Genomic DNA, 23,261 nt, shown 5'->3' with positions numbered 1-23,261 from the left:
ATAGAGATAGACAGGTAAATGTGTTTTTCAACAAGTTTGGATTGTTGATTGTGGAAGTTTGCTTACTAATCATTAACTGCTGCCACCTCATAATCTTGTTTTATACTTTCATACTGTAAGAATATTGGTCTTCAAAAGTTTTGAAAATATTGTCTTCTAGTATAGATAGTGCTAACTTAACATCTAGCTAGATCTTATTTTTCTTTGTTTTAGATTTAGTAGTAATGACCACATCTTGCTTCTGAAATTTCTGTGACTCTGCCCAAAGGAAGGAACTCTTCTCACTGAGTTGAATCAGAACGTAAAGAAACAAGCAGACCCCAGAAAACAGACAGACCCAAAGTTACTTTAAACAAGAACCCAACACGTTTAATCTTAGTTATTCAGCTACTCACCATGGAGATGTTTTTGAAGTGTGTGCCTGGAGTGGGTTCACAGGGTTATCTCTAACACGGCTGTTTCCCACCCACTCACTCCTGTGCGGAGATGGTTGCAAACCAAAACCTCAGGTAGAAGCTCCTGAAACCAGTGTGCAGATACAGACATTTGAAACCTTCACTCACAGGTGTATGATTTTCCTTCTCTTTAATAACAGGATCCAGTCTCAAATCTGTGCTTTAAGACCTAAAAAAAAAATGCTTTCAGGAAGCTTCTACCCATTTATTTCTTGTTGTTTTGATAAATCCAATCTATTGAACACTCTCCAATTTATTGTAACTAACTTCTGTGAAGTAAAAATACTATCCATCAGCTTTGTCTTGTAATCTACTCACTGCATGTTTTCCTGCCTATCCAAACAGATTAATCACAGAGATAGCTGAAGCTGTCAGTTAGGTATTGGGTGACTATCTCTATATCTTTTTTTAATTTTCTTCTCTTTTTTTTTTTTTTTTTTTTTTTTTTAAGATTAGATGGCTTGAGCAGTGGGAAAAGCAGCTATACATTTAATTGAGTGAAAGTGAAGTTTAAATCAGAGCCTGATAACTTTGTGCGGAAGACTATGTTAATGACTTGACACTTGTGCTAATGTTAATTAGTTTATTCTGAAATAGAAGCACATGCAGAAACAGTTGGCACACTTTGTCAGTATATGAACAACAATGTTTATCTTCTTACTGGTTTCCTGATATTTCAGTATGAATAATTACAACATTTTAGTACTGGAAACTCAGTATTTCATCTCAGGCCAAACTTAACACATTTTGTTTTATTTTTAAGCAGAAATGCAGCAATACATCAAAATAATGAGAGTTTGTAAATCTGTGGATATGCTTCTATGATTAAAGCTGGATGTATCTGTAGGAAGAAAGCCTTGCCATCTTTCCTGTGCTATCTTATTAAATGGTCCTGCTAAACATTTTCTGTCTAGGCTCTTCCTTTGTTTAAAGCTACTGAATCAGATAATTCATCATTTATATTCTACGAAGACACAGAACTGTGATCAATAGAAACTGTGGGCACTCAGTGTCATTTAAATTCTTGCAGACCCTCTATATATTGTACACTGTATTTGCTGCTTCAGAGAAGAATCTCAAGTGATCGAGTGATCAAACAAAAAGGGATATATTTGTATTTTTTTGTCTTTCTCAGCAGTTTGCAATACTTGTCAGGCAGCCACTTTACTGTTAAAAGTTCAGACCCCACTAATATATGCCATGTTGCAGTCAAGTTCAAGCTTTCCTTGCTTCATTTGAATTTGGGTTTTTTTGAGGGGCTTGTTTTGTTTTTCTGAGAGCTCTCTACCAGTCTCAAGTGATTCATTTCTCTGTAATTTACTTAAGTACAGACGTAAAATGCTTTTGCTGATAGGTCAGCAGGTCATCTTCAGAACTGGGACTGAAGATGTCTCAACCCAACTGAAAGGTGTCTTCGTTTTGACACAAAGTATGTGCAAAAAGCCTCTTTGGCCACACAGGCTGAGTGGGGTGACCTCTTCCAGCCACAGCACCACCTTCAGAAAAGCTGCATTTAGTGAGTTTTTTACAACAGTATCATTCTGGGCTGAAAAACAGGGATGACTTGCCAATCTCACGCGGTTGGCAACAGGATTTCCTCCTTCCCCAGGTAATGTTTCCTCAGGCAACACCCCATCTCAGACACACATATTTTGTAATTGTAGTGCAAACCCATGTGCTCAGACATGAATCTCCTCTTTATGTTGCATGGATAGGAACCCAGGTTTGAGTTTGGAGAAAATATGTAATAGAAAAGCCGAGAAGGAAAGCTCAAACCCAGGCTGTTTGTCAACATCAGTAGAACCGGATGGTCTTAGGTCAGTGTGTTTGTCGAGAGCTGGGTCAGAAAGAATTTTTGGTCCATGGTTGGCATCCAGGACAAAACTAGAAATGCATCAATGCAAACACTGCATTTCCAAACCACACCATTCAATGCAGAACTTCTTCAGATATTGCACTTCTTGTCTTAATCTGCCAAGCAGTCTATAAAGGACATTCAGGAAACAGGAAAAAAAAAATGCCAAATCTATTTGGTTTAAGGAATTCATAAATTTTTCCTGACTTTATCTCTGAAATGTCATATTTCTTGAACAGACCTGAACTAGAACTATACTTGGATCTCTTTTGGATCAAAGGCTCAGGTTTGCTTTCAGTGTAAGGGTTTTATGTGAAACCTCAAAGAAAAAGTCAAAAGCTAAAACTTGGAAACCATGGCCACTTTCTGCCTTCAAACTGTATTTTTAATCTGCAGTGACCCTTAATGTAAGAGAAAAGGCCATAAAAATTGAGACATGGACATTTTTATTGAAAGCTGTAGGAAACAGGCAGGGAGAGGGTACGTGTGAGCTTTCCAAAGTGAAGTATTATATACGCAGCCCAAATGGCAACTGTCAGGTCAAAAAATAGAGAACAACCGTAACATATTTCTGCTTCCCCTGTTCTTGGATTATGCTGAATCCCAGCAATGTGGTACCAGGCAGTCAGCCCGGGGGGTTTTGTGTTTCACTGTCAGGAGGTAGAATTAGCAAGTCTGGGACAAGTTGACTTCCCAGCTGCTTTCTCAGCTGAATGTCAATATTTTCATTCATTTCAGTCTTGCCCAGGGTTAAATTCTTTTTCCATATAGAGGAACAATGTCACAGAATGGTTTCTCAAAGGTTTAGCTCTTTTTCAGGATTCTTAAGGGAAGAGCTATTTCCTTCTAAGTTTCCAAGCAAGAAAATCAGAAACCAAAGTCAGACACCATATAGAGAATCAAGTGGTGATTATGAGTGAACTTCTATTTTCTTTAATGAGGTAGATGGAAATTATCTCTCTTTTTTTTCTGAAACAGAAATTTCCACTTAATATAACACCAGATTTTGTTACCAAGTAATGTCTCATATAGACTTAACAGTTAGTTTGTAATTGTTTTTTTTATCTATGTGACTAATGAAATGTACATGATAAAGGACTGTACTAAGAGGAAAATGAGGATATTAGGAGTTTCTAGATGTCATAAGTTTTATATATTAAATATGGAAATTAAATTAGGCTTCAGTCTCCTAGAAATTTATATCTTGGCCCTTGTTATACTTCATATATTTAATTAAAATGATAATATATTTGGCTGCAGTTGTAAAATTATTTTAAAAGAAAGTAATTTCTTCTGGGGCCTTATTTGAGTTGTGAATTAAAAGATGTAGTGATACAGAAATAATAACAAGGTCTGTTGGGAGGGTGGTCAGAGCCTATTGTTGTGAGTTTATTTAGACCTCTAGTAAATTCAGATTAAAGTGTCTCCCCAAATTAAGGTTTCTTATAATTGTGGCTGCTGCATTAATGTTAGAAACATTTTCCTGATGCATTTCCCTTGTTTAGCTGTAACAATTACAGTCACCGAACTCTGCTTGGACTTCCATAAATCCCAGAGTACCACACTAATGTATCCGTTTCCTTTATCTTTTAGTGTAGTTAAAAGTAGAGCTGTCTTTTCAAAGACACTGTGATTGGAATGACTTATGCTGACCAGTTCCAATTTTCTCTCCTTGTAAACTCTATTTAGTGTTACAAAAACAATTCAGAGGCAGATTGTAGGTGCCACACATCTCCTCTGACCTTTAAATCAAATTTAGTATTTCACTCTGTAGTAGGCCACCAAGCAAAACTTGACAGCTTAATAAAGTGGAAATTTTAGGCAGTAAATCTAAGAATTCTTCCATCATTCATGAGAAAAGAGATCAAAGCTTTGCCTTATTGTTGAATATCTCCCAAACATGAGCTTTTGAAACTCGGGTAGAATAAAATCTTGTATTGTCAGAAGTGAATTCTCCTGCCCTAAATAATATATCAAGGAACATTCTTCTGTCTACTTGAGCTCTGGGACAGCATGCATGACATGCAGGAGTCATCTTGAGTAAGATCAATTAACACAGAACTGTGATTACATTACCAATGGGCTGTGAATTTCAATGCATGCCAATCCTGAAAGAGCTTCCTTGCCCTAAAAACAGAGGGTATTACTTTAGAAAGATATTTGGTCAAATACCAAATAATTTGGGTCAAACTGTGGGATAATGTTACTCTCCATAATTAATATAAACTGATGTTTTGCTGCTCTAGGCTCAGTGAGAGGAATTCTTGTTAGTCATTGTCTGGAGTAACATGCTGCAGATATTTAGGAAAACAGCTGCACATTTTTTTTTTTTTTTACTGACAATGCAATTTTATAGAAATACCAGGGGTTTTGACAGTGATGTGTCCAAGGTTAAGACCATCGTGAAAGGTGCTTACGGTAATGACAATGGGATTAAAGGCAGAACAAAAACCAAAGAGCACAATTTATATGTTCAAGACTGCATCACAAACAAAAATCATTTCTGGATAGGAATGAAAGGAAAAAGCCTTTCAGGTACAAAACTACTAGGTCAGATGGAGGTCTGTTTTTCATTCAAGGAAGTATGTGATTATATGATTGGCCTGAAGCATGTTCTACAGTGACCTGCTAAAGCAAGACCTGATGCACCATAGAGCAGCCAAGAATGATGTTCAGCTGTGCAAAGCCAGATGCCACATACCTACCTTTCACCAAGGCAGGGCTTTCCCTGCAATCCTTCCAGTGATTTACCACCATTTGTTGCCTTTTTATTACAGCCATTGTATTTTTATTATTTTGCATGTGCTGTATCCCCTTCGATTTCTCCCCAAATGTTACTGCCTGTGACTCTACAGCTCCCAGAAGATTTTTTGCCTTCTTTTTTTAGTCGTTCCCCAACCATAGGCTAAACTAATCTGGAAAGACATTTCCCAGCTATTTACTGAAAGAACAAAAATAGTCAGTGTTAAAGCTAAGCCAGTGAGTAACAGGACCAAGATAACTACTGTCTGGTGTATCCTTTAAAACAATTTGTCACCAAATCCTTTTGAAAATCAGGTCTCTCTTCCCTAAATATGGGGCTTTACATCATGAAACCTTGCCTTTCTATCAGAATTTAGCAATGAAAAACAAACAAACAAACACAAAAAGTAATGTACACAGCAATGGACAGATGTGCATGAGAGGTTGGGCTGGATGCTTTGGTGCTATTTGTCTTCGCAACTGAGGAGACTATATGGAGTGGTTGGTACTTTAGAGTCCCCCTTGAAGAAGGATAAATTGAAGCTCCCTGATTTCAGACACTATACTTGTCTAGGAATATGGATTTTGTAAAATAATGTGAGTTCTGAAGTAGACTTTTGTTCTGTGGGAGAATGTAACTCAGCTCTTTTGAAATTGTTTGGGAAAGAGTGTGAGATCTGCCCTAGATACCCAGAGCTGTGCAATTAGGACATTTATCTGGACAGGGTGGAACATGACCTCAGATTTTCCATGTCTTATGTAAGTTCCTTCTCTCTCATGTTTTGATTAGATATTTTACTTTGAACTTGGAAATGTTCCTGTTTCAATAAGTAACATGTTCTGATGGTGAGGAACAGAGACTATTTCAATTTCCACTGAAAATTCTCATCTTTAGCTCCTGGGTGAACTAGCCTAGCACTACCAAGAGTGTGATTTTTCAGAACCAAGGCAACATCTTTCCATACTTTTTATACTTGCTATATATCTGTCTGACCTGTGTTTCCCTGGAAAAACCTGCTTAGCTTGGAAAGGAATTTGAAAGGATCAAGTCTGCACTCTGCTCCTTGTAGAAGTCTCTTAATGGAGTTTTCAGGGAATTAAATAGGATGCAGACTAGGGCTGGAAACCCTGTTTTTTAGAAGGAATGGCAATGCTGCCACGCAGAGACCCTCACTCCCATTATTCTACATACTCAACACAGAGTTTTTTAAACTCTGGAAACATTTTGTGGATCATCTGTCTCAGGATGAATTTCATAGTAAAATGGTGAGGACACAGGTTTCCTATTTGCTTGCCATGTTCCTTTTTAATGCTTTCGAAATAAATAATTAAGTACTTGTATAATACTGGAACTGTAAATGAGCCTGGAAGTGCCCTCTGTGTCCCATCTAAAGCATAAAACCAGGCTTCAAACATTGCAAATATGTCCTCTATCAATCCATGGACTTTGCTAAGGCATTAATCTCCCAGCAAGGATTGGAAACCATTATCCACCACAGGAGTTACTTACACAGACATTATCTTATAAAAGTAGTACAGGAATTGGAATTTGCTTTTATCAGTTTAGCGTAAGTGAGAATTCAGATGGGATCCACTGTTACTGTGTTCATTTATTGTCTATTATTAGCAAAAAAATCCATTACTTCAATGGAAATATCAGCAACAATGTATGTAATTGCATTTCTTTTCTACTTTTTGCACTCTTAAAAAGGGGATACTTACATTAAATAGGAAAGGGAACTACAAATAGGAAGGGAAGATGATTCTGCAGGGAGAAGCCCAAGGATCCACACCCCCTCATATTTGTAGGAGTTGTGAAAGAGAGAAAAACTTTGAAAGCTGGGAGGATGAGTGAATTAAGCATTTCCAGTAACGGAGGATACAAAACCTTTCCAAACCGTAGTAAATGTAGGGAAAGAGGCTGGGAAAAAGCAGATAACTTGTGAGCAGCTGCTGGGAGCCGCAGCCTGTCCTGGGTGACTGTGCCTTCACTTACCGTCCTGCACCGGTGGGGAACCAGCTGCTAACATCTGTTTTCAAGCCCAAGTACCATCAGTCCCACTGCATGGAGATATTTTTGCAGCTATAAGCAGTTGCACAGACAAAAAATGAGTGCCAGGATGATGACTGAGTTATTTTAGATGTGCACTTTAGTTTAATATTAATACCTTTGTACAGGAGTCGTGTCAAAGGCTGAACTGGTGGCTGATCAGAAACAGTTATTCAAAACAAAAAATTGAGACCCGATTTTATCATAGCAAGGGCCTCTGAGAATGATTTTTGGTTAAGAAACAAAGGAGATGGAGGAAGATACCTACCTACATCCCTCAGTAGGGGACTGTGGCCCAAAATTTAAGGTTTAAGATGTGTCCACTTTCCACACAGATCATTGAAGCGGTCAATCAATGTAGGTGCTAGACTTTGTAGGATTCTTTCAATTCTTTGGATCTTTTTTTAAGCATCTACAGTTGTAGAAAATAAGAAAAAAAAATAAATCAACCAAAAGCACCTTATTTTATTACAGAAAATACAAATCTTCTGCCAACCTTGCAAACAGGAGAAAAGGGCTTAAGTTCTTTCTTTCGGACATTATTCATGGAATAATAACAGATGAATTTGCTCCCACAGTGAAGATATATTATTTCAAATTGGTCTTATATTTAAATATGAAATGAGCTGGCATTTTGTCATGTCAGCTAATGAAACTGTTGGGAAAAAATCTGAGGATGAAAAATAGACAATTAAATGGTTTCTTTGAAAACAAAAGAGGGATTTTCATATCTCTTTATAATGATGAGTTTGCAGTTCTTTTCAACCAGGCTACCAACAAAGTGTAAATGTAAATCTGTAGTGTGTCTGAGATCCAGAGCACTTCAGGTTACTGGGATGAGAGTGCTTTGTGTTATTGCTGTCATCTGCAAAGGCAGATGCCCCAGGCTGGGAAACACTGAAAAAGTAACAGATAACCATTCCCTTTCATGACACCAGAAAAAAAAAACATAATAAGAAGTAAATATAATGGGTGTTGCTAAAAGCTCAGAATTCATTGCCTTAGGCATTAGCAGTAATTATAAATATTTGTGTACCTGAAAAAGGAGATACTATAATTTAGCAGAGGAAAAGCTGTTCAGCTGTTGACTGACCCCTGGTCAGTCAAATCCTCTGCACAATGAACAAGTTCAGGAAGATGAAGGCTGGGTTGAGACAGATGGCCTGTAGTTCATTTGAAATTATGCCTATAGTGGGAGGGAGGTTTTAAGGAAATCATTAGGAAAAAAAAAGTGCTTGCATACCAGAGTATTATCAATACACTCAGATATTCCAGATGACTGTAATCAGGGTCTACCTGCAGTAGGGGCAAACAGGCATGGGAGAACAGAGAGCCCTGAGTGTTAAAGTTCTGATAAAAAGAAATCTAAGGGAAGATGATCACATCTAGGATGATGCAGCAGCTTGCCATGGCTAACACCTACAAGGCTGGGAATAAAGACCAGGCCCTGTCCCCTGAACTATTCGCTTTCACAGTTTCAGAAGGAATTTGTTGACACCTTTATGCCTTGGATATAAAAATCTACTGTTTCACTGTCATAGCAGTATTAATACCTGAGATACGTTTTCGTACAGCTGTACAGATGATGGATATTACGTGTCTTCACAAGTTTGCCTTGCTAATCTTTCATGGTTTCCTAGGCAATGAAAAGGGAATGTACAATAGACCACAGATTTTCATTTAGTTTGTATTCAACAGTAATGGAGGCGTCTATATTGGCAATAAAAGAGGGAATGTAGAATCAGAAAAGCAAATAACATACATAAGTCAGCCAGTACTGATGGCCAGAAAACATAACTTTTATCTCACTTTTAATATGGGATGGAAAATAACCAACAACAAGAAAACCAAAACACAAAGCAACCCCTTCCCAAACAAACAGAAATCTCTCCAATTTTCCAAATTATAGTTAGTCAGATTGTGTCACATTTGGCATTTTTTTGGGAATTTTACAAATGCCTTGTATCACGGCATAAACTACTTTAATCTGACAGAAGCTAAAGTTTTTTTACATTTACTTCCAAAACCATTGCTCTGGGCTGATACTTCAAAAAAAAAACCCCAACACATTGTTTATTGACTACTTAGAATGACAGTTTCGTGTCTTAAGTCATGAAAACATAGACTTATTTTCTGTGAATCTTTTAGTAAGGTCTAGCATATTCACAGCAAGTGAGATTCGTTGGACTGGCAGCTGCAGCAATGTGCCGAGCTATCTGATCTATATGAAGAGCCACAGATGTGAATCCTCAGAGCTGCACAAAGGTTTTGTCCCTCACGGTTTGCCAGTGTCACACAGACACCAAACGGACCCATTAGGGAGGAGTGTCAGGCACCCCCATCACACCTCTGAGCTCCCTGCATCACCATCCTCCCTGATGGGAAAAGGAAGCATCACAAGCTTTTTCAAGACCTCATAGATTTGTTTATTAAACTGTACAGAAATAGGGATCCCTTGCCATTGTTATCTATGCCAGCTTTCCAGGGAGCGCAGTCCTGGTCACTAAACCCACCACTTGGCTTTAGGGCAGCTCTGATCTCCAGTTAATTTGAGGTTTCTCGCTCGCTGCCGACTGTGCCTGTTGGCACAGAAACACCTTTCCCCAGAAAAAATGTACACGCCTCAAAAGAGGGAACGAGGTGGTAGTGGGTTCACATTGTCAGGAATTTTCCTTGTGTGCTCAGTCGTGAGCCAGATAGTCAATCAACCTTTACTGATCCTTGGGAAACTCCAGGTGAGTGCACTGCTGACAGTGCCTGGTGCTGACAAGTCAAATAGATGAGCCCGAACCATCTGTATGAGCTGTGGAAGAGAAACTCCCCAGCTTCAGAAGCAGTTTTTTTGTAGCACGGTCTCAGCAGGACCTTCCCTAAGTGCTGGCAGAGATTCAGACTGTGTCTGAGTATGCAAAAGGCGTTTCTGCACCTGGCATGTCAAATCAACCCATTCTCAACACACACACACACACACACACACAAAAAAGACTCTGGCTACACAATTTGAAATCAGTGTCTAAAACAGATTAGCACAGGTTAGTTTAATAAAAACTGGGATATATATTTTTTGCTGCTGACATTTGCTAAAGGATTGTTCTGCTCTCCAACAGCTTTTATAGCAGAAATAGAAAAAATCATTCTGCCAAAAAGGCTTGAATGTTGTATTGAGCCGGATAACTACTACAAATTCCTTCACTGTATGTTATACCTTTAAATCTCTAAGGAATCCTCTGGCTTTTGAGGTAGACATCCATTTTATATTCAAGGCAGCACAGTCTCTTGCAGAGATACACAAACAGTGGGAGTTTTCTTAAGGATATTTTCTCTCATTTTTTAGCCTAGTACCCTAAGGAAATCCTCATGTTTTGGAGGTGGGTGGAAGGTTTATGCATATACATTTGTCCCCCTGCATTCCCTTCTAAAATGTCCCATTCTGAAAAAGCTTTAGAGGGGGCGTACAACTTCTTAAGCTCTGGAAATCTACATACGGGAATTTGTGACCTGTGAGAAAACAGCTTTGAAACTCTCAACACACCAGGAGATACATGTGGGGCTTAGAAAAGTCCTAAACCAGTGAGTTTGGGGACTGTTCGATGTTTGGGGCCAGTGGGATGGAGGGAAGGAAGAGACAGTGGATTGCTTTAGTTCTTAGCCTTCAGAAATAGCTACTGATAGGGACTTAGGAGAGGCTGGATAAAGCCAGACTGGTTAGGACTCCTCTGTAAGCATAGCAACACCAGGCTCTATGCTAGAAAATAATGCAGACAATCAATAGATATCACTATAGCTACCTCAGGAGATGGTAACTACATGCAGAAACCGGTAGATGCAGGTGACAGGAAACCTTAGTAGAATTCAGGCAGAATTAGTTAATCAGACAACACAAATCTGTGGGAATCAGAAGTCATTAGTTCTCATGCTCAGCAACCTGCCTGTTTTTCTCATTTTCTCTAATTCAGGCTGGATTTAAGAAGCTGCTTCTCATGAAGGGGAAAACACAGACCTCCTATTCTAGATTTAGAGCACATCCCAAACCCTTTGAAGCTAGAATTTTGTTTGGCTCTTATAAAATATATGTTCAGAGCTGCAGTATATTCCTCCGTCTTACTCCCTGATCTTTCAAGTGGCCAGGCAATAATTACTTTCAAAGGAGTTTCCTCACTATGTGATCATAGCAGCCTCTGACTTTTTGTGCCAGCATCGGGACAGATAAAATCCACAGGCTCTTTATTTTTCTTAGCTTCGTACAAGTCAGATTCTTTCATTAATATCTACAAGTGGATCCACTCGTTGATGGCTGTGCTCCACGTGCAGTCCTGCCTCGTGGCCTCCCCCGTGCTGGGACAAGGAGAGGGAGCCCAGGTTTGTACAGCCCTTCCTCCCTTTGGGACAAAGTCAAGGTACAGGGAGGAAGCGCCAATTCCACCAGTACTTAGACAATTTGGCAGAGCGAGAGCACAATGCACCTGGGGTGTAGTGTTGTAGGCATCTTCTCAGGAGCAGAGCTGGGTCCTCAGCAGTAACCACAGGAGCTGTATGAAACGAGGGGGAAGCAACACTTGACTGTTCATAAAGCTGACCAAATGAATAGCTATTAGGAGCTTTTTTAAAAGTTTGATAGGAAGAAAATTAGATGCTAATTGTTTTTTTGCTGTGTCTTTTCTCTAATGAAACAGAGTAAAAAGTCAATTCCTAAAGTGTCAGAAAGAGGAGAGAAAAGCTTTTTTTTCCCTTTCTTTTGTCCCATCTGCTTTCATAGGTCTGACTTCACCTGTTATTCTGATTTCTTTTCCTGCTTTCTTTCATTGTCTTCATCCCAGGACACCAATCCTGATTATTGGCACACTGTAAGATAAAAACTCAATAATCTCTCTTGGTACTTTCCCCCTCCCTTACCATCTGCTTCAGTATTATTATTTTCTATCAAGAAAATACCAAATCCTCATCCTGTGCCTGTGTGATGTTTGGCTTATGAGAGAGTCAATTGGAATTGTGTGCATAGCAGCATATAAAGGGATTTAGTAGGTGGTAGGTGTTGAGTGATACTAGCTGGGGCTTCATCTAACCCTAGTGCCTCAGTGCTCACACTGACCTGAACGGCTTTAGTATCTTTAGTATGTCTTCTGACAAGCTCTGGTAAGGTAGTAAATACATGTGAAAAAGTATCTGAGCCACTGCATAGTAAGGTGGTGGATTACCTGATTTAGTTATCCTGTCAAGGGTCCAATCCTGGCCACATAACTTTAGGGGAACCTCTGTCCAGAGACTGAGGGAAGGGAAAATAACCTGATACAAACAATAGCATACTGGGAGAGAGCTTGTTGTATCCTTCTTGGATTACCCATTTACAACCCAGGCAATAGCAGTAAGAATGGACATTAGTATTGACTACCATAGATTAAGTGAATGCATTAAGAATTACCGTTGTTTGCTGTAAATGTGTCAGTGTTTGACTAAACAGAAATTTATATTTCAATCTATATGTATTTTTATTCTGTCCAAGGCACAAAAGATATAAAAAGATATAAAAAGATATAAAAGCACAACTCATACCCTGTTCCCTGTTTTCTGTGGAAGTTGGATTACAGGCTTCTCAGGAGTGAGGAGGTAGGAATATTTTAATTATTTTTTTACAAATAAAGTACGATAACGAAAGCTATTTTTGGTTAACAAATACCTTCAAACTAATTATCAATATGAATACGATATGAAGAAAGGCTTTTCAGAGCTTAATCAGAAAAAAATGAATAAGACTGAAAATTAAAGGAAAAATACAAGAAAAGAGACTAAAACAATTTCTGGAAGAAGCCAGAAAAAAGAACTTGGGGAGGATTAAGGAGTCCTGAATTGCATTATAAGATTCTGGTTTATATCCAAGTATTCATTTAATTGAAAGGATATTCTGAAATAAAATACCACTATTTAGATACTGGGGAAAAAAACAACATAGTTTTCCTACGCAAACTATGCCTGTATCACACTTCCAAACCTCTAAACTGGAAATCAGTAGAGCTTCCATACACTTTCTGTGAATATAGGAGTTGAGTGGTAAAACACAAATAGTGGTTTTAGACGAAGAACATCAAGGACAGGCCCCAAGGACACTCTGTCTTCAGTGAGATACATCCCAATAAAGTTAATCCTGTAAACTCTGAGTACAGGACTTTGGCTCCTGGTCTTGTTTCTGGTTCTCATCTCAGCCTGATAATAATTTTAAGAAATTTCAGAAATTGTCCTAACACCAATAACCCCCCAACCCAACCATTATGATGAACCAAGCATCCACTTTAACATATGTGATTCATAGCTGGGAAATGTAGCAGTAGCTGGTGTGTGCTGACCGAGCAGTGTGTGCGCATTGCATGCAAAAGCATTGCTGAATTTGGTGCACATTGAATTTGGAGTGAGCTTGACAGTGAGACTGTAGAAAATCTGCTAATTTATCACAGCTGTGAACCACACCTCTTAGGTGGTGGTAAAGCCCATCTTTATCTAGAAATCCTTGAATATGCACTTAGCACTCACTGAATGCAATGAGAGTTGAACATATTCTTAAAACTAATCACATTGGAAAAGAGCTTTTTTAAAATCAGGAAAATTATTCACAAGGAGAAGAGTGGTTCAGCTTTTCCTTCCCCTGTTTCAGGCCTAAAGACACTGTTTTGTGGGCAAAGTAGTTTGGTTCCTCTCTTTCGGTGCTGGTGTGTCAGAGCACAGCGATCACACGATTACTCCTACTTCTGTCTGCCCAGAGCATCACCCCCACCTGTACCCCCAGCACTGAAAATCAGCCACACACACATACACAGTTTCTGGTATCTACTGAACCACAGCCGAGGAAGTTCAGTCTCTAGGCCAGTGTAAAAACTTTCATACCGACTTCCGAAAAGTAATAAAAAAAAAGACTTTTGCTGACTGAAATACTTTCTGAATTAGCAAAGGCAGAAGCTGAGGGAGCTCTAGATACTGTTCTGGGTGTTACGGTCCTGGGGCCCTTCTCGGTTCTGCCTAATAGCCAGCTGAAACCAAGGGGAGAAAATAGTTTCAGAGTGATTTTTTTTGAGTTTCTTAAAACTTGATACTGCAAATAGCACCTCTGGAGTCAATAGAAATGCTCTTGGAGAAAATACCTATTCAGCAAGGATAAGGATATAAGAATCCATCCCAAGGTACTGGGAAAAGTCTGCTCAATACAGTATTTGTATCTAGTGTGTAATTTTAAGAATATTGGCGTTTCAACAGTGCCACAAGAGTGAAAATGTTTCAATAGACTGTTATAATTGCCTGGAGTTGCAAAAGGCAGTTTTCACACAGTCAAAATTGCATTTCCTGATGATTGGCAACATTTTTTCTCTGGAGCTGAAAAAGTTAAAAAGGAAATCAGGGCTATGGCTGATTTGCTTTAACATAACTTTTGCCTCTCTCTTAAATTGAATGCAATGAGTTAGAAATGCAAAGTGGAAGAATCTATCACAGCTGAGTTTGATTCCAGGAAAAAAAAAAAAATAATAATATAACACCTTGATTTCAGATGGAATGAATTAATTGAATTAATCACCAAGTAATTATTTACGTAATTAAGGATCTAGTAAATTGTCAAAGCTGCAGTCAGATTCCTCCCTGGATGATAACTAGACAGTGCTATTTGGAAACACCGCCTGGTCCATTTAAATGTCTGCTGGTCTAATGGGCTTTGCCTCTCTCATCCCTCTGACTCATGTCCTGGACAAAGACTGTATCTGGCACCCCCAAACTCACCGCCAGCCTCTCTGACCCCCATCTCTCACCCACTGGGAGCTCTGGCAGAGGGTTTATCTCTCTGGGGTAGCTGGCAGTGAGCCGTCAAAGATGGGAACCTACACAGTGAACTCATGAAGTATTTACTAGACAGGACAAGAGTACATGGGCGTGGTCAACATTGTAAGACGCTAATATTAGTTCCATGCTTCAGCAACTCTCCATGGCTTTATTTAGGCTTAGATCAAGTGCTATAGATTCCTCTTGTCCCCTTCTCCTACCTGAAACATTTGTGAAGCCATCAGACCCACCAAGGATGTGGGTGATGTTCCTCCTCCTCCTGCTCCGCGGCCAGGATGAGCTGCAAGTCATTCCTGAGCAATCCCTGAACCCTTGCACAAGTAAGTCAGACTGTCTGAACACCATCCACTCTGGGATGTTGTTTCTCCTGAAGAAACTGCAGGAAATATGGCAACGCCAAAGCCAAGAAAAGACATTTTCAAGCATTTTTTAAATCAAAAATGTTGAGAACATTTTTGGGAGCACTTCTGCAGTACTAGCACAGGAGACAGAATGCTCATAAATATTTTTAGATTATCAGGTGACAGCTCCATGATGGTCTTGTCTGATCTTATGAGGTTTAAAAACAGCTCTTTTTTATCAGATTTGTCCAATGAAAAATATGAGTTTAGGTCCTGGACGGTACCTTTTGTGTATATTGAAAGGATTCCTATTTAGATCACTGAGAGCAGTATTTTGCCTTGGGCTTGTGAACTGAGTGAAAGCGACTTTATTATAATATAAAATTTAGAGTTACCGTGGTATTGTTTTTTTTATATTTTGTATGAGGACCAAAAAAGTTTTAAAGTTTAGTAGTTTAATTTAAAAAAAAAAATCTTTTTTTCTGTTCAATCTGCTTCATGAAGTTGACAAAATTCACATAGAGTTTTAAACAAACTGGTTTTCATATAAATATATTCTTTGGGAGATGCTGCTTTGTCCAATATAGGTACAATTTGGATCAGCTATTGACTTCAGTGAGGCCAGAATTTCATCCTAAAGATTTAGGACTCAATTGAGAAAGCTTTTACTCGTATGAGTGATCTTCACTCCTGTGTCCCAATGACTTATGCCAGCTTGTCACTAATTCTAATAGAAGTACTATTTTCTCTGCTTCTGTATATATAATCACAGCTGAGCTGCAAGGAATTTTTAAGCTAAGTGATGGTTCATTTCTGAACCAGAAAAGCACTTACTACCACACATCATCTGGAATTTGCTGTGATCGTTCAAGCTGTTAATAATAAAATTAGAAGAACCTCATTAAAATTAAATTCTGTATTTGACATCACTGATTAGTCTTAGTATATAGTGATAGTCCTAGCCATGAGAAAAGCACATTGCATTGCTGTCTACTGGAAAAATAAGATGCTGTAGATTTCTGTACCTTGGGAAATATATGAACCGGCCTAAATTTCTCATAATTACAGTAGGTAATAAAGATGCACTTAAATAGAAGAAACTAATAGTGGGTGACATTTTCACAGATGATATATAGCTGTGTTCTGCATATTTTTGTAAAGTAGTAGGATAAAGCATTTGATTTGAGGCACTAAATAAGTTATGAGAAGGTAATAAAATAGTGACTGTAGCTTTAAAAATATTTGTCCTTTTAAAATACCTCCTACAAATGATACAGAAATAAATGGATTGTATGAGACAAGAAATGCTGGCTTTCCACTCCAGCAGGCATTTCTTTCTCTCTCTTTCTTTAGCAGCCCAGTGGAACAGAACCACATTTGAATTCTTGTTGCTCATAAAACAGTCAATCTGGTGCTCCCAGTTGTGTTATAACTTCTCTGGCGAGCAAATTCACAGTGCAGACTGGCAATAAAGCGTGTTCCAAACAGCGCGTGTATCAAAGGTGTGTTCGTCTCATGTTGCTAGAGATACAGACTCACACCAGCAGCTCTGGTAGGGTTCTGCTCATCAGGATCACCAAAGGCATCAGAAGAAAAGGAACATTAAAATTATTTATTATCTCGGCATATAAAATCTTCTAGCTAGGCTTATCTTTTGAATGAAAAAAGGAAAAGTAAGAGCTCATTAAGGTTGTATTTTTTCTTCAAAATAAATAGAAGATTATTAAAGCCCTATAAGGTGCCCAGCTATACTCCGAATATGTGCTGACCTCCAAGTAAAGCGGCTTCTGAGACTGGAGATGAGACAATTCGACCTGCAGGAGGAAGTAGCAGAATTTGGCACTGCCATCGACAAGCCTGGGGCCGCGTTAGAAAGGCAGAGTTTGAAACTCCATTTATTTCTCCACATTTGACAAAGTCTCGGCCTGATTTGAACCTCATTCAAAGAGCTGGAGGTTGATAACATGTCGCAGGATACAGAAATATTTCATCTGGAAGGAGCTAGCTCTCAGCTCGGCAGACTGTGGTAAATCTGAATCAAATGTTTTATCTGGGAATGTATTTCCTTCAGCGGCAATTGATGCCTCCAGATGATATCAGTGTTTCAGAAGACCAGATTTTTTGTTCTCTTTCTCCAGTGTCTGAATCAATCAACATTGACTACATTAAAGATTTTAAGTTTGTAGAACCTCAAACAGGGAGAAATAGTCAGAAAGGTCTGCGTAATTTGAACTTTTGCAGCTTGGTATGAATAAACTAATTACAGAATCATCTTTTCACCCAGAAGAGTATAATTAATTTAGCAAAATAGTATCATTTCTTTTGTTTGAACACATAGGCTGGGCACCCAAGTAATTTTGCTGTCACATATTTCTATAAGCCACCCAGAAATAGCTCAACAGCAAACAAGATACAGGCTGAGCTGAATGAATAGTTCTGTGGATGGTGTCTTGTACCTTTCTTCTAGCCTATTTCCTAAGGACTTTAGCCAGTAATACTGAGAAACCAGGAGAAAGTACATGTCCAGTAGATGAGTAAGCTATCAAAAGAGCATTTTTTTAAAGTGGTTCCATGGGTTTTAAAAAAATGTCCTTTCTTACTAGGCTGTGTGAAGCAGATTGCAGCATGGACATAGGAAAGATGCTGAAGTTAACCCTGTCTCCATAGTTCAGGCCTTAGTGGCAAATAATACGTGGTATAAGAATCTGTGCAAAAACTGGAACTGGACCTGCCAACTCTGAATTTTTACTAACCATCACCATAGCTACACTATTATTTCCAGCTTTTCGAAGGACATTAGTATGGGGTGGGACATCAAGAACCTGTTTGAACCAGTGCGCACTCTGGTGTCTGATGCTGGTCACTGGATCTGTCACTTGGTCACAAAAGGATTCTGTATGGTACAAAAGAAGTAAGACTAGAAGTATAAATTCATATAGTGGGATATGGCTTTGGAGAGAAATCAAGGCTGCCAGCAGTTATAAAGTCCCTGCTCCTCTTGCACTGGCTTGAGAGGCTTTGTCCTGACCTGCAGCTCCCAGATACCATAACCACTAGAACTGTGATGCTCCTTGTCTATGCTTCAGGAGGTTAATTTTGGATTAAGTAGACTATTTTCCATGAAACTGAACTTTTCAAGCTGTAAATGTCCATAGCAACTTTTCTGTCCAAAGAAGAACACTCAAGATGGAAGCTACTTTCAACGATATAAAAGCTATTTTTGAGCAGTCTTAATTCTATACAATTATGATATTATAAAATCTATTTTTGTGAAAAAAAGGTTATTTTACCACAAAATGTTAATTTCTCATCAAAATGGTGAGAAAGAATGCATATTTTTAACAAATCTAGAAAAAAGTTACATTAGCTATATTTAATCTTATTTCTTGATCTTATATAGAGACAGATTGCCTTAAGGAATGAATTGGCACTACTCCACAAAAGTTAATGCAGTTTTTGTTGGTTCATACCTTCTAAGAGTTTAATCCATGAAAATATAACATAATTTCAGAAATCATTAAAAAGTGAACGACAATTCTGGCTCTTTATCCCAAACCATCGTAGTCAGGGGAGCTGCCAGCACTGTTCTTATTCAAAGACATTTCTATATTTAAGTGATGATTAACAGCACTTAATGTGTTTATTCTGCTATGCATGCACGCTGCTTCCATTAACACTAATGTGGCTTATGCATTTCCTATCTCAGTGATGTAGAACCCTTTAAAAAGGATGGTATTTGTTTTTTCTATCCATAAAATCTGATAGGCAAAATTAGAAATGTATAAAATTTCCTGCAGCTTTGATTGATGTTAGTTCAGAGTCTTGTGCCTTAGGCTGATGACGGCAAGGGTGGAAACCTGACTCCTGCCTATGTGTACAAAGGGTGATGCTACAACCATTTTGAAGCAGGGTCTCAAGTCTGGACCTTTTCCTGAGGCCAGAAAACACAGTGTTGTTTTTATCTGCATCGTTTTGCGTGGAGCACCCTCACCCAGCTCATGTCCACCCTCTGCCTGGGGAGCTGGGACACAGCCCCAGGAACCTGCCCTTGTTCCCAGGCCTGTGCTCACCTCACTATCCCTGCTGAAGCTGCTCACCTTTCATAAAGAGATAAAGATTTAATGTTTACATGAGATAGAGTAAAATCTTACCTTGAGGAGAGGAGTTCTGCTTCCAAATCATGTTCCAAAACCACCTTCTCTTTTTTGTCTGCAAGTAGTTTGGGGCAGGTGCAGTTGAGGCCTTAGCTGATAAACCATACGGATAACTAATAATCAATTCAGTAAAAAAAGGGGAATCTGAAAAAGCCAATAAAAGAATGTAGTAGAGAAAGAGAAGCTCATAGACATGAAAAGAATGAAAAACAAGGAAAGTTGTATTCTTCTTTTTTCCTATTAATTTCCTACATAAATATTTCATTTTCCTCACAATCTTTATATTTTACTGTTATCAGTGGTGGACAAGAAGTAACCAGATCAATGTGTATTCTTCTAGATTTATTAATTATATGAGATATTTATCTGACACACCTCCAGAAACTGCCTGATACATTATCTCAGTTTACAGTGAAAAACTTACATTATGTGTTCTGAATGAGGAATGGCAAGCACCCACTCTAAACACAACGATGTGAAATGTATAACAAAAGTTAGATAAGAAAAAGACCTAGAGGTTGGATTCTGAGCCTGTTAGGATGTAAAATAGTGCTTTTAGTTTCTGTGCACAGTAATTGTATATGCCAGTTGGGTGAGAGAAAATATGCAAATGGAAATTTAGGTGTGCAATTACCTGATTGAGATGCACAGGCTTGGGAATTGCTTAATGAGTTTAGGAAAGCAATTACACATGCATTTTATGAACTGCGCAGCTTAACTTCACAGAAATCAGTCTCTTGAACTATGAAATCTGGGGCCAGTGACTTCTCTGTGGTACATTCAGGAATTCAGTGGAATTCAGGAGCAATTCCTCCTCCGCTCCAGGAAGCCAAAGGACGCAGCTCAGTCTGAGCCCAGGATAATCATGGCTTTCATAGTCTGCATTAAAGAAAATTATAGAACTGTATTATCAGTATTAATCATCTTGCCAAAGCAGAGCTATGGTTGTATAAAAATCTCTCTGAATACTTTGCTGGTATTACTTCAGGAGATGAACACTATGCTGCTCTCCAAAAATACTAAAATAGATCAACCACTGAGTTTTTGCAAGTTCATCTTCTCTGTGGACTCAAACAATTTAATAAATTTTCTAGTGCCAGCCTGAACTCTCCTTCCAGCTACAGCTGATAGAGCACCAAGAGCTCTTATTTTTTTAATGGCTAAATCAATTTCTTTTAGTCTTTGCAATACTGTTAGATCACCCTACGTGACAGTTTAGTAAAGAAAACCTGAAAACCAAATGCCACATGGAAAGCCAACCCTTCCCCTTCTCCCTGCCATTCTCTGCTTGCAAATATAATCAACCTGGCAACGTTTGTTGTTGCAGGTTACCTCTGTCTTCCCATAGAAGTGCAGACATGTCAGGGAGCCTTGCCAAACCCTCTCCCAGCACAGCTGCACATCTGGAAAGGTGTGAGGAGTTGCTCTGTCGTCTAGTGCAGCTCGGGTATCTCCCGTCAGCCCTGGAACACTCAGGACCTACCGAGGCCACTGCAGCTTCCAGAGCTGCAGACCACGATGTGCAAGTTTTAGGCAAAGTCACCTAATTTTATAATATGCTCACAAATGTCCCCAAACACTTAAATATTGATATGTTCTGATTTTCTTTGTGAAAGCCTGCTTTCCTCCTTTTGCCCAGAACATGCACCTCATGCCATTTTCTAAAACTGTCCGAAGTTATTACCATTTATACAATAAGAAATCAGACACTTCTCAGGAAAGCTTGATGAGAAAAATCTGTGTTCCATCTCCTCCCCTTTCTCTCAGGGAGCTCAAATGAAGTACTTTCCTCTGTCATATTGTGAAAGAGTCAATATGTAATCATACGAAAGGCCTTACACAATATTATTTTTACAGAGCTCACAAGAAACGTGAAGTCCTTTTCTATGTACTGTATGTACTACGTTACCTACCAGAACATCACCTGTGCCACAAGAAAGCAATGTTTCTCACAAAGGGAGATCTACTGCTGACTTCGGAGCCTCTGTTGGTATTTTTAGACCACTGTGAGAGGCAGAAATTTATTTCCTTTCTTGAAGTCAGGTGACAGATTCTCAAACGACATAAATTGCCCTATTTCTGCTGAAGTCAGTCTGTTTGCACCACTTGGGAAGTGTGTGAAATCGAGATAATTTATTCCAATTGGCCTCTGTCCAATCCAGGATTCCTCTCTGCTCAGCCAGGATAGAAGTTTAACTCAAGAGCAGGGGACTTTAGATGGGATGAGCCTTTGATTCATTAAATAGATTTATTTTTTTTCAGATGGATGGTTATGGCAGTGGGCAAGGCTATTACAACATCCAAAATTTTGCTGTTTGTCAATTTACCTCCAAGAGGAAATATGTGTTATATCAAATATTTAACGATGTTTTATTGGAAACCAGAATGTAGAACAGGACTGTTGATCTCTGATCATATGCTTTGTATTATTAGACTACAAGTGAAATCTGCAAATGGCAAAAAATATGCTTAAACAACAGGAAAATTTATGTAGCAATTGCCGTATAATGAGGACATTTAATAGCAGATAATTGCATAAAGTACTTTAGTGCTAACTACCTACTTAAAAAAAAAGTTACAAAATTGGGTTAATAATTAAATTATAATTATAAGCAAACATGAAACGGTGATTATTGTCAAAAATGTGTATGTTTTATTTTCAAAGTTCTATTGCATTTTTTTTTTTTCTGTGTGACTCATCTTGGTGAGGGTTACTGTGCTCCTTGGTTTGCATGGCGGATGCTATTTCTTGTATTGATTTGTAATCTGGTGGCTATATAAAGTATTTCTGTTGAACTGTCATTCATAAATAGGGACATTTTTAGCCACATCTCATTTACAAGGGGGGAAAAAAAAAAAAGGGAGGCATTGAAAAAAAAATCTGTTCATATGTACTGAAAGTCAATGGTGTCTGATTAGGGAAAATCAGGTTCAGATGTTCCATAGATGTAAAATGAGGTGACTGTTAGAGCTACATAGCCTGGCAGTTGTGAACCCCCAGCTCTTCACCTCTATATGAAATATTAGCTGTTGGTCTTGGTGAAGCCATTCAGAAAATAGAAACATTTTGTGCGGAGGAGATAGGCAGACAAATATACTCCCCTTAGAGGTGGGAGGATGCTGTTTGATACTGGGGGTAATGCTGAGCCTCTGAGGAAGAACCAGGAGAGGGAAAAGATTACATGTGTGGTACTTTTTTTATGCAGAGCAAAAATCCATCTGACTCTGGATCAAGATAACAAGGAAGAAACCTCTTTCCTTCTTCCTTGCCTTCTTATTGAAAGGCCCAGTATCTGGATCTGACCTCTGCTGCTCAGCTTTTAGAGAAATAGCTGTTTTCTATCAAGCTGGTTTTAGTTATGACTCACAAGGTGCTTCTGCTTGTCAGATTTGGCTTTTAGTGACAACTGAAAAGACAGAGGAAAACCACCATTTGGTATTGAGTTGTAAGAGACTTCCTGCAAGGTTGTGTAGTTTTACTTGTTTGTCTGAACTGGCAAAGCTCCTCCACCCCACTTCTCCCCCTCACCTGCCAACAGTGCTTGTTTTGGGTCAAAACGTTCCTTGAACTTCAGAGGAAATGCCCACTGAAAATGGGAGCCTTCATCCCTTCTGTTATTTGATACAGGGCCACCAGTTTGTGTTGCTCTTCTTGCCATCTAGAGCACCAACCATCTGCAACATCATCTGTGTGTGGAGCAGATCCACATCTAACAGCCCTGAGTTTTATCCTTGATCCTTTTTGTCTCTCAGTGCTGACAGTTTTATGAATGTTATTCAGTGTATTTTTCAAGCATGGACTGTGCAATATTTGCATTCATGTTAAATGCCAGCACGCGATAGAAAGCT

At 38.8% G+C, this 23,261-nt stretch overlaps 1 long non-coding RNA gene across 1 annotated transcript in view; it reads right to left on the bottom strand.

Moving 5' to 3' along the window:
• LOC135575588 (uncharacterized) overlaps window positions 1-20,971 on the bottom strand; it is a 33,293-nt gene extending 12,322 nt beyond the window's left edge. The window contains exons 1-3 of the long non-coding RNA XR_010466638.1: window positions 20,047-20,971; window positions 19,410-19,556; window positions 396-7,514 (exon numbers count right to left, since the gene is read on the bottom strand). This is a non-coding gene — a long non-coding RNA (uncharacterized LOC135575588). The remainder of the gene's footprint in view (window positions 1-395; window positions 7,515-19,409; window positions 19,557-20,046) is intronic.
• Between the last annotated feature and the right edge of the window lie 2,290 nt (window positions 20,972-23,261).

This window comes from Columba livia, chromosome 16 (genome assembly GCF_036013475.1).
Source record: "Columba livia isolate bColLiv1 breed racing homer chromosome 16, bColLiv1.pat.W.v2, whole genome shotgun sequence".
Taxonomy (NCBI): Eukaryota; Metazoa; Chordata; class Aves; order Columbiformes; family Columbidae; genus Columba; species Columba livia.
This window is presented reverse-complemented; position numbering and strand designations above follow the sequence as displayed.